General features: G+C 39.5%; 1 long non-coding RNA gene across 5 annotated transcripts in view; it reads left to right on the top strand.

Annotated features, from left to right (window-relative positions):
• The first annotated feature begins 6,488 nt into the window (after positions 1-6,488).
• LOC103001419 (uncharacterized) overlaps positions 6,489-13,138 on the top strand; it is a 63,176-nt gene continuing 56,526 nt past the window's right edge. For 4 of the 5 annotated variants that reach the window (XR_009005764.1, XR_003622673.2, XR_009005765.1 and 1 more), the window contains exons 1-2: positions 6,489-6,850; positions 7,288-7,395. This is a non-coding gene — a long non-coding RNA (uncharacterized LOC103001419). The other variant, XR_009005766.1, reaches the window with a different exon arrangement.

Consider the following 13,138-nt stretch of genomic DNA (forward strand, 5'->3'; position numbering starts at 1 on the left):
ATCCTCCTGCCAACTCTATAAGGCAGGTATTACTGCTAATGTCATTTTATGGATGAGGAGACTAAGTCACAGAGTCATAGTAAGGGAAGTGCTGGAATTTGAACACCACCACCACCTTGCTTCCATGAATATATTAAAGTTTATATTCAGAAATTAGGATGTTTGAAAAATGCCCAAACATTATCATCAAAGAGCATCAAGACAATGCGCCATTTTTTCTTTCACTGGATTTTAGTATTTCTGTGTTATCCTATGTAACTCAATTACCAGCAACCTGAGTGTCCTCAGGTTTTCCTGCTTTTACTTTAATATCGTAAGAACTGGCTCAAACCCTAGAGTGAACACTGTGGTTGCTTCCCCAGCATCCATGCACCACCCCCCTTCCTCCATGTACAGAAGCCATTGATTTGAGTGGGGTTGACCCTGCCCCCAACCTCAGGGGTAGGCCTGTTGGTGTCAGCATAACCTTACCTCTCTGCCTCAGAGATGAGGAGTAACCAAGCTCTAAGCCCATCAGTGCTTTGCATTTCATGGCCACAGGGATTGGGTCAATCTTGCACAGTACCAGATTTTCTTTACTAATGGGGGAAGAAAAGAGCTCTCTTTTGCACCTCACCTTTCTCCTTTCTACTTTGCATCTAAAAGGTACCCAGTCCCTGTGGTGCTGGGAAAACTGGACAGCTACATGTAAAAGAATGAAATTAGAATACTCCCTAACACCATACACAAAAATAAACTCAAAATGGATTAGAGACCTAAATGTAAGACTGGACACTATAAAACTCTTAGAGGAAAACATAGGAAGAACACTCTTTGACATAAATCACAGCAAGATCTTTTTTGATCCACCTCCTAGAGTAATGGAAATAAAAACAAAAATAAACAAATGGGACCTAATGAAACTTCAAAGCTTTTGTACAGCAAAGGAAACCATAAACAAGACGAAAAGACAACCCTCAGAATGGGAGAAAATATTTGCAAACGAATCAACGGACAAAGGATTAATCTCCAAAATATATAAACAGCTCATTCAGCTCAATATTAAAGAAACAAACAACCCAATCCAAAAATGGGCAGAAGACCTAAATAGACATTTCTCCAAAGAAGACATACAGACGGCCACGAAGCACGTGAAAAGATGCTCAACATCACTAATTATTAGAGAAATGCAAATCAAAACTACAATGAGGTATCACCTCACACCAGTTAGAATGGGCATCATCAGAAAATCTACAAACAACAAATGCTGGAGAGGGTGTGGAGAAAACGGAACCCTCTTGCACTGTTGGTGGGAATGTAAATTGATACAGCCACTATGGAGAACAATATGGAGGTTCCTTAAAAAACTAAAAATAGAATTACCATGTGACCCAGCAATCCCACTAGTGGGCATATACCCAGAGAAAACCGTAATTCAAAAAGACACATGCACCCCAGTGTTCATTGCAGCACTATTTACAATAGCCAGGACATGGAAGCAATCTAAATGCCCATCGACAGACTAATGGATAAAGAAGATGTGGTACATATATACAATGCAATATTACTCAGCCATAAAAAGGAACGAAATTGAGTCATTTGTTGAGACGTGGATGGATCTAGAGACTGTCATACAGAGTGAAGTAAGTCAGAAAGAGAAAAACAAATATCGTATATTAATGCATGTATGTGGAACCTAGAAAAATGGTACAGATGAACCGGGTTGCAGGGCAGAAGTTGAGACACAGATGTAGAGAACAAACATATGGACACCAAGGGGGGAAAACTGCGGTGGGGTGGGTATGGGGTGTGCTGAATTGGGTGATTGGGATTGACATGTATACAGTGATGTGTATAAAATTGATGACTGATTAAAAAAAAAAAGAATGATGTTGCAGATAATTAAAAAGGAAATATCTGCATGAAAAAAAAAATAAATAAAAGGTACCTAGTCCCTTTTCCTTTGACTTACCTTCCCAAAGAACCAGTAACACAAGACAGAGTATGTAACAGATGGTTACTGGAAGTTAAGGATAATGGAAGTGGTTACAGACTACACAGAACAACAAACAACGTAAGATATTGGCCCATTCTTCAAAGTCTCTGTGCTATCCTTCCAATCTGGCTCTCTTTTCCTTTTAAGTACCAGCATCCACCATCTTGTTTAACACCCCTTCCTCTGGTCCACCTTCCTTGCATCTTCTTTATTCTCCTCATCTTCCTGGGTCCCTCACCCTCTCCCTCTGTGCCCACCCTGAAAAACTAAACCACTTTCATTTCCTTTGCAAACTAGTTCAGACTTCCTTTGCCCTAACTTCTTCTTCATATCAAGGCCTATGTTTATTCCCTTAACCTCCTAGAGAAGGACTCGAAGTTTTCTAAACAAAAACTTCTTTGTTGCTTAGGAAGAATTCTAAGGTAACTTCCAGCTTTCAGAATTTTTTTTTTATACTGGACAATTAAAGAAAATATTATCTACCCATCAGGCACATAGACTTCTTCCCTGGCTTCACATTCCACATCCCATCAGCCATGACATTCTATTGATTCTGCATCCGAGAACACCCCCACGCTGAGCTCCTCCATTCCCACCTCACCCCACCCACGCCACTCTGCTGCTCTAGTTTAGGCCATCACTGTCTCTTCCCTAGACTGGGGCTTCCAAATATCATCCCGCAGACTCTGATGAAGTTTGCACCAATCTGCAGGGAAAAAGAAAATTAAAGACAATGCAGTGAGTTTCTAGATATGTCTAAATTTATTTAAAATAAAAAACTCAAAAAATGAAGTTGGACTCTTACCTTACAATATATACCAGAATTAATTCAAAATGGATCAAGGGCCTAAATGTAAGATCTAAAACCAGAAAACTCTTTGAAGAAAACACACGGGAAAGTTTCATGACATTAGATTTAGCAACAATTTCCTGGATATGATTCTAAAAGCACAGGCAACAAAGGAAAAAAATCGATAAAAATTGGACTTCATCAAAATAGAAAACTTCTGTGCATCAAAAGATACTATTGAGAGAGCAAAAGATAACCCACGGAATGGGAGAAAATATTTGCAAATCATTTATCTGATAAGAGAGTAATATCCAGAATATATAAAGAAGTCCTGCAATCCAATAACAAAATGACTAGAGTAAAAAATGGGCAAAGGACTTGAACAGATATTTTTCCAAAGAAGATATGCAAATGGCCAATAAACACATAAAAAGATTCTCAGTATCACTAATCATTAGGGAAATGCAAATTAAAACCACAATGAGATATCACTTCACATTCATTCAGATGGCAGTTATAAAAAAATGAAACAAAACAAAACAAAATATCAACTGTTGGTAAGGATATGGAGAAAGTAGAACCCTTGTGCATTGCCCGTGGGAACGTAAAACTGTGCAGCCACTGTGGAGAACAGTATGGCGGTTCCTCAGAAAATTAAACATAGAATTATCAACATGGAATTATGATCCAGTAATTCTGTGGGAAAAAACTGTCCACTGACAGATAAATGAATAGACAAAATATGGAATATACACAAAAGGAATATTAGCCTTAAAAAAGGAGGAAATTCTGACACATGCTACAACATGGATGAACTTTGAAGATATTATTCTGAATGAAGTAAGCCAGTCTCTAAATGACAAATATTATATGATTCCATTTGTATGAGGTACCTAGAAGACTCAAACTTCTAGAGACAGAAAATAGAATGGTGACCGCCAGGAGATGAAGGGATGGGAGAAAGGGGAGTTAGTGTTTAAGGAGTATAGACTTTCAGTTGGAGAAGATGAAAACATTCTGGAGATGGATGGTGGTGATGGTTACAGAACAATGCAAATATACGTAAACGCCACAGAATTGTAAACTTAAAAATGGTCAAGATGGTAAATGTTGTGTTATGTATATTTTACCACAATTTAAAAAAATCTATTAAAAAAAGAACTCACCTCTAATCTGAGATTGTCCTTCATACATTTTTGGTATGAAAATGTGTTTCATTAAAAATAAAATCTCAAATAATCTTTTCCCCCTTAATCCTTATTTAGCAAAAACAAAAAAAGCTGACAAATTGAAAAAAATAATAGTTGATGATACTACTGTTACTACCATTACTGGTCCATGAAATCCTAGAGGTTCAGGAACTAATGTTCTAGTCTACCTGCTAACTTGCCTTCTGGTCTCCTCCACACCACTCCAGAATCATATTTCTGAGATCTCATCATGTTACTGTTTCAAACCCTTCAGAAACTCTTATTACTCACACTGCTGAAATCCAGGGGAGGTTGCATGCATCCCAAGTGTAACAAGATGATCCATGGGGTGCAAGAAGAAATCTAGAATTACAATTTCTATTAAATTTTCATTCTGTCATTAATAAGTATTTATTAAGTATTTTTCTGTGCCAGGGGCCATCTAGGTACTGGGGATAGGCAGTGAATAAAAGAATAATTCCCTGCCCTCAGGGAGCTTATACTCTAGTGTGCAACTTATAACCCACCTGGCATATGAGTGCAGTATATCAATTATAGGTAAATAAATAAATAAATATACACTAGGGGTGTACCCTCCAAAAAAGATTTTTATTGAATAAAACTACACAATCAAAATCAAAAGCATAAAATCCAAATGCCTTGATATGGGACATGTGTTTTTCATCATTTTTCAACACTCTCTACCTCATTAGTTATGGTCTAACTTTTCCAAATTGCTGGCCATTTCTTCAGCAGGCCCTTCTGACCCACAGATCTGCATATGCACACCTTCTGCCTGAAATGCCCTCATTCATCTGGCAAAGCAATGCACTTCCAAGAGTCACTTTGATGACCTCTCCCTCATCCCCAAACACAGATTTAGTTGGATTTAAGCACTTTGCTTCCATGATAGGAACTGGAGTTTCCAAATGTCATGCCACAGACACTGTGGACACTATTATTGTATTATCTTGGCAGGTATTATGGATCAGATACTCAAAATTCCCTTTCCCCCTTGCCTGTCTGTACAATAAAGCCTGGAAACTTATCTTTCTAGACTCCCTTGCAGCTAGATATAATCATGCAGAACAGTCTATCCAGTGAGAAGCAAGTGAGGATCCCTGAGGAATCCCACAGGCATTTCCTACAATAAACCTCTTGCACATCTAATTCCAGGTGGCATCTTCTTCTCAGAAGACCCAAACTAACATATCAGAAAATTTGAGTAATTTGCCTGAGCTAATGGCATGGGTGGAATTTGAACACATGTATTTTTCACTCCAAAGACCAAACAAGTTCTTTCCAACACACTGCATTATAATTTTGTATTGAGTTAAATAGTACCCTACCCTGCCCCCCAAAGATATATCTACATCTTAACTCCTGGAACCTGTGAATGTGACCTTATGTGTAAAAAGAGTCTTTGCAGATGTAATTAAGTACCTTGCGATGAGATCATCCTGGATTACGTGGGTGGGTCCCAGAACCAATGACAAGTGTCCTTATAGACACAAGAGGAGAAGACATAAACACAAGGAAAAGGTCATGTGAAGACCAAGGCAGAGATTGGGTGATGCAGCCACAATCCAAGGAACACCTTGAGCCACCATAAACTGCAAGAGGCAAGGAGATGTTCCCCTAGAATCTTCAGAGGGAGTGTCGCCCTGCCAACATCTTGATTTCAGCCTTCCAGCTTCCAGAACTGTGAGATAATAAATTTCTGTTAAGTGACCGAGTTTGCGGTAATTTGTAGCAGCAGCCAAGAGAAACTAATACTAAATTTTTCTTGTTCTCTCTCTTGGTACTAGCACAGAACCTGACACATAGTATATGTTTTAAAAGAGTGAATTAGTTAATAGATTAATACATGGGGATGATGAAACAAAGCTTGACATTGTTTCCAAGTAACTTGGACTGAACGTTATAAAACTGTACTTGATGATAGATTTCCAGTATGAGGTTATCTAGGAAGAGAACTAGTATTTATTGAGTGGCTGCTGTGTACCAGAAACCAAGATAAGTTTCATAAATTACATTACAGTAGGACTATTATAAATTATAGCGGTAAAGGCAAGGTTTTGGAGTCAAATTTGAACTCTGATTCTCATTAGCTGTATGACCTTCGGCAAATTACTTAAACTGTCTTAGCCACAATTTCTTATCGGAAAAGTGGGGAAATGAATCCTATCTCCCCACCCTGTTTTCGAGGATTAAAGGAGATAAATAGCTGAGCACAGTGCCAGGCACCCACAGAATCTCAACAAACATGAGTTATTACGAGGGTAACATGGTGGTGGGTGCAGAGGGAGGTGCTGGAATTGGACCCTCACCTGAGAACAACAGGTGCTAAGTGCCGGCTTGCTGAGACGAGCCCTGTAGGTCACCTTGGCCTGTAGGAGGCAGTGTGGTTTAAGCTATCCTGCCAGTACCCTCCCCTTGGAAGGGCGCCTAGGGGCGGGAGGGGGGGCTCTCAGCTGCAGGAAGCTGTCGGGGCGGGGGTTACTTCCGACAGAGGGCTGATTTGGAGGCAAGCTGAAGCCTCGTCTCCACACCAGGGAGCCGGCAGAAGGAAGACCCTCACGGAGCCCTCCAGAGCGCGTAACAGGAGAGCCCGCATTCGGATGCCTGCCCAAACACTGGGAACAAAGGGCCCGTCGGTGTCAAGTGGAGGCGCTGTCGTGACCAGCGGAGAGGGTTACGAGCTTACAAGCGACAGTCTCGTAAAACGCGACCGGCCTCTCCGTCCTCCGCCCCCCACGCCGCAGCAGTGCATGCTGGGAAGCGGGAGGCGTTGCTAGAACGGGAAGAAGCCGGACCCCCCCTCCGAAGCGCTGCCGTCAGGCCCGAGCGCACGTTCCGGTCCCTCGGGGAAACTTAAAAAAAAAAAAATGCTTGGTATGCCCAGATATTCCGATTTAACTGGTCTGGAACGGAACCCAGGCATTGACATTTCTAATGAGCAGCCTGAATTGGGAACCACTTCCCTAAAGCCTGTGCTTGGGAGACGGTGGAGGGTTGCCAGATTTAGCAAACAAAATGAGAGGTACTTAGATGAAAACGTTATTTATCTAGAACGCTAATTTCATTGGCATTCTGCAGTTTTAAGAGGGAAGGAAAAGTACTGGAAATGGACAGAAGGTTGAAATTTTAAAATGAACAGGGCAGAATCTTAAGGAACGAAAATAACCGTTTAATGATAAAAGGTGACTGAAACACTATGGAATTGGGCTGATCTGTCACGCAAAGGAGCTGCTACCCAGTGAGAAATGGGGGGTTTGAGAGTTTGGGAGCAATTTCAGGAAAAATAAACCGTTTCATGTTTATGACCCCAGTGAACTGAGATTCCCAGTAAACCAGTGATATCGCTCTGACCTTGCCCCAGAGATGAGCAAACAGAAGCCTGGAGAATTTACGTGATTTGTGCAAGTTCAACACAGCTGGTAAGTGACAGAGCCAGGATTTGAACCTAAGTTAACTTGGCTCAAAAAAAAAAAAAAAACGAGTGGGTGGGAGTTAATGGAGTAGAAAGCTCTTTGTGCTGTACCATAATGACTTTCAGAAGTGTTTTTTTTTTTTTTTTTTTGGTATTAGTAATATTAACAGATTGATTCCCTAAAACCATAGTTAACCCATAAAATAGCCCAGGGAAACCCAACTTCATTTGAGGTAGGGGCTGGAGTTGCGCATTCTGGAGACTTGGGGGCCCAGACCCTCTGGACTGGCCTGTTCCTGCCTGTCGGCCCTGCCCTGGGTGAGCAGGGTGAGGGGCTGAGCTGGGACATGCCTGTCTCCTGTCCTGTCCTCTCAGTGGCTGCTTGGATGTTTACTTTGCGGCAATTTCTGCTGCTCCATCATGGTGTTGACTGCTTAAATTTCTGTATTTTAATTAAATGCCATCTCACTGTGCCTGTACTTGTTGTGCTCGAGTCCTGAGGCTGTTTTAGGAAAGGGTACAATTTTGTAAATGGAATGGAGAAAAATAAACAAAACCACCTGTTCTGCAAGACTGCGTGCTGCCCAGTGGAGCTCTCCCATCCGTCCCTCCCTCCCTGACTCCCTCCCACCAAAGGAGGGAGGTTCCCTATCCCCATCCAAAAGTAACCTTTAGATGGGGGCTCCCAGTCACAGGGCCTTGGCTTTGGGGGGCTGAGAACAAGCTGTCGTGACAGGCGGGGGCAGCGACTCACAGTGTGGGGGAAGGCAGGCTGATGAGGGCGGCTGGTACCCAAATTGCCTTATACTCCGATATGTGAAAGGGGCAAAACTTACTAATGAGTAATACCAGCCTTCGGCTCGCCCATTCCCACCACCTGTTAAAGGAAAATGTGTCTTTCCCCCCTCAGCTCCCCTCTTTCCTCACCCACATGTGGAATTCCATGTTTGCCAGCCTGTCTCCTGGGATTTTGAGTCATGGGATAGAGGGATGGGTGCAGACAGGACTACAAGAAACAGGAGGGAAGAGAAAAGGAACTAAAGTGGAGGGGTTTGCGGACTGGGCTTTCAGCAACGTTTTTGGTAGAGTTGAAAGTAAGATATAAAATAAGTTTTAGGCTGGGAGAGAAAAGGCTTTTTTTTTTCTAAATAATTTATTGAGGTGAAATTCACATAACATAAAATTATCCTTTTTAAAGTGAAAAATTCAGTGGCGTTTAGCTACATTCACCATGTTGTGGAACCACCACCTATCTATCTGTTTCTGAAACATTTTCATCACCTCAAAGTAAAACCCTGAGAAAGGGTAGTTTAAGATGGTCGATATGGAATAGGAATTGGATCCCTTCATGTTCTTTAAGAGAAGTAAGTGAAAATCTCTTGGGGTTTGTTCTTAATAACTTGAGTTGTGGACTTTGGTAGGACTTTGACCTACCCAAACTAGGCCATAAGGTCCCTGAGGGTTATTGGGTTCCATATACACATACAGTGATCCCACGGTTACCCCACTGCCCCCTGGCAGGAGGCCTGCAGGAACACTTAACCCTAAACACAGCATTAGGTCCTGCACATCCCAGACTATGGGTTCCTCACAGTGGCCTTGGTATTTGTCATGACATGATTTCACCGGGTCAGATGTTGGGAGGGACAGGAGGCATTCTCTGTGATGTGTCCTGTACCCACATCCCCTAAGGAGGGTCTGGCCTTAGTATCCTCCAGGAAAGGCCCCCACCAGCAGCTTTGGAGTTCAAACTTTGAGTATACCCAGAATCCTTGAGGTACCCTTCAGATAAGTGGAACTACTCACTCCCATCCATATATTCCCTGCAACTTCTCATTTCTTAGTCCTCTCAAGTATCCACCCCACCCGCTCTCTCCCCCAGTCCCTTACCCCAGATGACCAGGTGCTAATAGCCTTTTAACTTTCTCCATCTTCATATAATGATATAAGATTATATACACATAGATATATAGATTATATATCTATCAGATAGATGATAGATGATAAATAGATACAATCTCTGTATATGTAGGGTTTGGGGGAGTTCATTGCTTTCTCTGGAAAAATTAGATCATGGATTTTGTACATATTCGATTTCTCACTCAAAAATACCTTGTGGAAATCCCTCTGTCACCTGGTATGGTTCTAATTCATCGTTTTGTGTTGGCTTACATAATAATTCATGATGAAACTCTTTCATAATTTATCCATTATTTATCTTTCTCTTGAAAGACATTTTTTTTTGTTTTACGTTTCTGTCAGTACAAACAGTGAAGCAATAAATATTCTTAAGCCTGTATCTTTATGTACTGATGCTTTTGCTTCTACCGAATAGATTCCAAGGTTGAAGGGCATGTGTATTTTAAAATTAATTATATATTTCCAGATTGCTTTCAAAAAGACCCAAACATCATATTTTCAGTAGTAAAATATGGAGAATGCTTTACCCACACCCCTACTAGCAACAGTCGCTGTCACTCTTGTTTTAATATTTTCCATTCAGATCGTCGTAAAGTGATATTTCATTGTAAACTTAATTTGCAGTTTGTGGACTACTGGTGAGCTTGAGCATCTTTTCAAGTTTGTTGAGAATTTGGATTTGCTTTTCTGTGAATTATCTATTCATAATCTTTGCCCATTTTTTGATTGGGCAATTTGTAGGAGCTCTTTTTATAGTATTGTTATTTATCATTTGTCTGTCATCTGTAAAACTTTTTCCCTCCAAATCTATCACTTACCTATTATCTTAGTGGCATTTTCAATTTAAGTCAAATATGTCTTTGTTTCAGAGGTTCTGGGTTTCCTGTTCTGAAAAGAAGATTCCCCAACCCATGTATTTACCTAGATTTTCTTCTAAGCTATTTATTGTTTTATTTTATACAAATGTAACAAGTCTTATATATGTCTAAAATTTGTTTTTGTATATAGCATAAGATGGGATTCAACTTGTTCTAGTAAGTTGAGCTAGTATCATTTATTAAATAATCTATTCTTTCCCTGCTATCTTGAAGTATCAGCTTTGTATTAAATGCTCACATGTACCGGGATTGATTTTTTTCATCCCCTATTCTGTACCTCTCACTGTTGGTCTCTTCCTGTACTAATACACAATGATTTAATTACTATAACTTTTTGGAGTGCTCTGATACTGATAAGGTTAGACGTCTCTTACTGTTATTCTTTTTCCTATTTTTCTTATCTTCTGAACATTTATTGTCTGTGTAAGTTCTAAGCACATTTTATCCAATTAAAAAACAAAACCTGTTGGAGGCAAAGTAAGTCTATGGTATTAGAAGTCAAGATAGTAGGTGGTTTCTCCTTGGTGTTGGGGGACACTGGAGGGGACGGGATGGGGAACTTAAGGAGTGCTGGTTATGTTATATTTCTTTATGGGGATGTTAGTTACATGGGCACACTTAAGGTTTGGCACTTTTCTGTATGTACGCTATACTTCAAAACCAATTTACTTACTATCAAAAAATCTACTAGTACTGTGGAGAGAAATCTAAATAAGATCTAAATAAATGAAAGGGGGGACCGTGGCTGTGGATTGAGAGACTCAACATAGTAAAGATAACTAATTTTCCCCAAAGTGATATACAAATATAACGCAGTTCCTATTAAAACCCCAGCCAAAAAAAAAAAAAACAACCCACAAACTACTGGGATTATAATTGGCATTGTATTACATTTATATTTGCGGGGAGAAGGAATTTGTTAAGATATTAACTCCTCTGAACAAATTGTTTGGTGTTAAAATTTCTTCAGATTTTGTTTTGGTTTTTTTCATAAGGTTTTTTTCCATAGTCTTATGTTTCTTTTATATTTATCCCTCAATATTTTATAGATTTTGTCACTATAATTAATTGAATATTTTTCTCATTTCTATTTTTAGATGAACATGCTATAGTATAGAGAAGTGATTAATTTTTGTATGCGTTTCTGTAAAATTTGTCACCTTACCAAATTCTTCATTAATTTGAGTGTTTTTTTAAAACTAGAGTTTCCTGGGTTTTCTAGGAATGCAGTCATGTGGTCAATGGAAGAAAATATTATCAAATATTTATGTCAGTTACTTAATTTTATGTTCTTATTGTATTTTCTAAAAACCTCCAAGGCAATGTTAAACAGGAACATTAACAGCAGGCATAAATCTGAAAAGAAGAGATAAAACCATGAGCAAAAAGAAATATTCCAATACTTTATTTCTTCTTTCACATGCTTGTACTAATCAGTTTATTTTCTTACCTTATGACATTTGTTTCAATCTCTGAATCTTGAAGAAAATGTTGAGTTGCAGTGGCAATAGTGGGCATTTTTGTCTGGATTTGATTTTAATTGAAGTGCTTTTGGTGTTTGACCAATGAGAATGATATTGGCTATTGCTTTTTGATAGACTTTATTATATACAACAACTATCATTTCATTCTTATTTTCCTTAAAGCTTTAATATGGATGGCTGCTGAATTTTATCAAATGCCTTTTCAGGAACTATTTATAGGGTATGGTTTTTCACTTTTAGTTTATTGATGAAATATTTATGTTGATAGATTTCTTGGTGTTGTGTTTTGTAATCCTAGAATAAACTCTGCTTAGTTACAGTGTATTATTTTTTTTGCCACATAGCTAGATTCTATTTGTTAATTTTTTTTTTTTTAAAGTGCCTTTCGGCTATTTGGGTATAGTATGAGTCATGTCCACTGGCTTTTTTTTTTTTAAATTAATTTATTTATTTATTTTTGGCTGTGTTGGGTCTTCGTTTCTGTGCGAGGGCTTTCTCTTGTTGTGGTAAGCGGGGACCAGTCTTCATCACGGTGCGCAGGCCTCTCACTATTGAGGCCTCTCTTGTTGCGGAGCACAGGCTCCAGATGCGCAGGCTCAGTAGTTGTGGCTCATGAGCCTAGTTGCTCCGCGACATGTGGGATCTTCCCAGACCAGGGCTCGAACCCGTGTCCCCTGCATTAGCAGGCAGATTCTCAACCACTGTGCCACCAGGGAAGCCCTGTTAATATTTTATCTAGCATTAAAATCATGCTTGCTTCATAAAATAAATAGAGAAGCTTTCAATTTTTTCCATGGTCTAGAATAAATTAATTAACACTGATATTATCTATTCTTTGAAGATTAGAAAGCTGAGCTGTTAAACCATCTGTCCTGATACCCTTGTTAATGGTTGATATTTAACAACCTTTCTTTTCTCTCCCACTAAAATTGTTATTCAGGTTTTCACTTGGATTAATTTTGGTAATTTCCTCTAGATCTTCAAATTTATTTTCATAGAATTAGCATATAATAAATTCTTATAATTATTTTAATCTCTTCTGTTTCTGTGATATGGCTCTTTTTTCACTCCCAATTTTGTCTATTTTTTTAAATTGAGGTATAATTGATGCAGAACATTATGTGTTTCAGGTGTTCTTGTTTATTTTTTATTTATTTATTTTTTAATCGTCCAAAATTATTGTATTATTCTTTTTTTAAAAAAATTAATTAATTAATTAATTTATGGCTGTGTTGGGTCTTCATTTCTGTGCGAGGGCTTTCTCTAATTGTGGCAAGCGGGGGCCACTCTTCATCGCGGTGCGCGGGCCTCTCACTATTGCGGCCTTGTTGCGGAGCACAGGTTCCAGACACGCAGGCTCAGTAGTTGTGGCTCACGGGCCCAGTTGCTCTGCGGCATGTGGGATCCTCCCAGACCAGGGCTCGAGCCCGTGTCCTCTGCATTGGCAGGCAGATTATCAACCACTGTG

Source organism: Balaenoptera acutorostrata, chromosome 17 (genome assembly GCF_949987535.1).
Source record: "Balaenoptera acutorostrata chromosome 17, mBalAcu1.1, whole genome shotgun sequence".
Taxonomy (NCBI): domain Eukaryota; kingdom Metazoa; phylum Chordata; class Mammalia; order Artiodactyla; family Balaenopteridae; genus Balaenoptera; species Balaenoptera acutorostrata.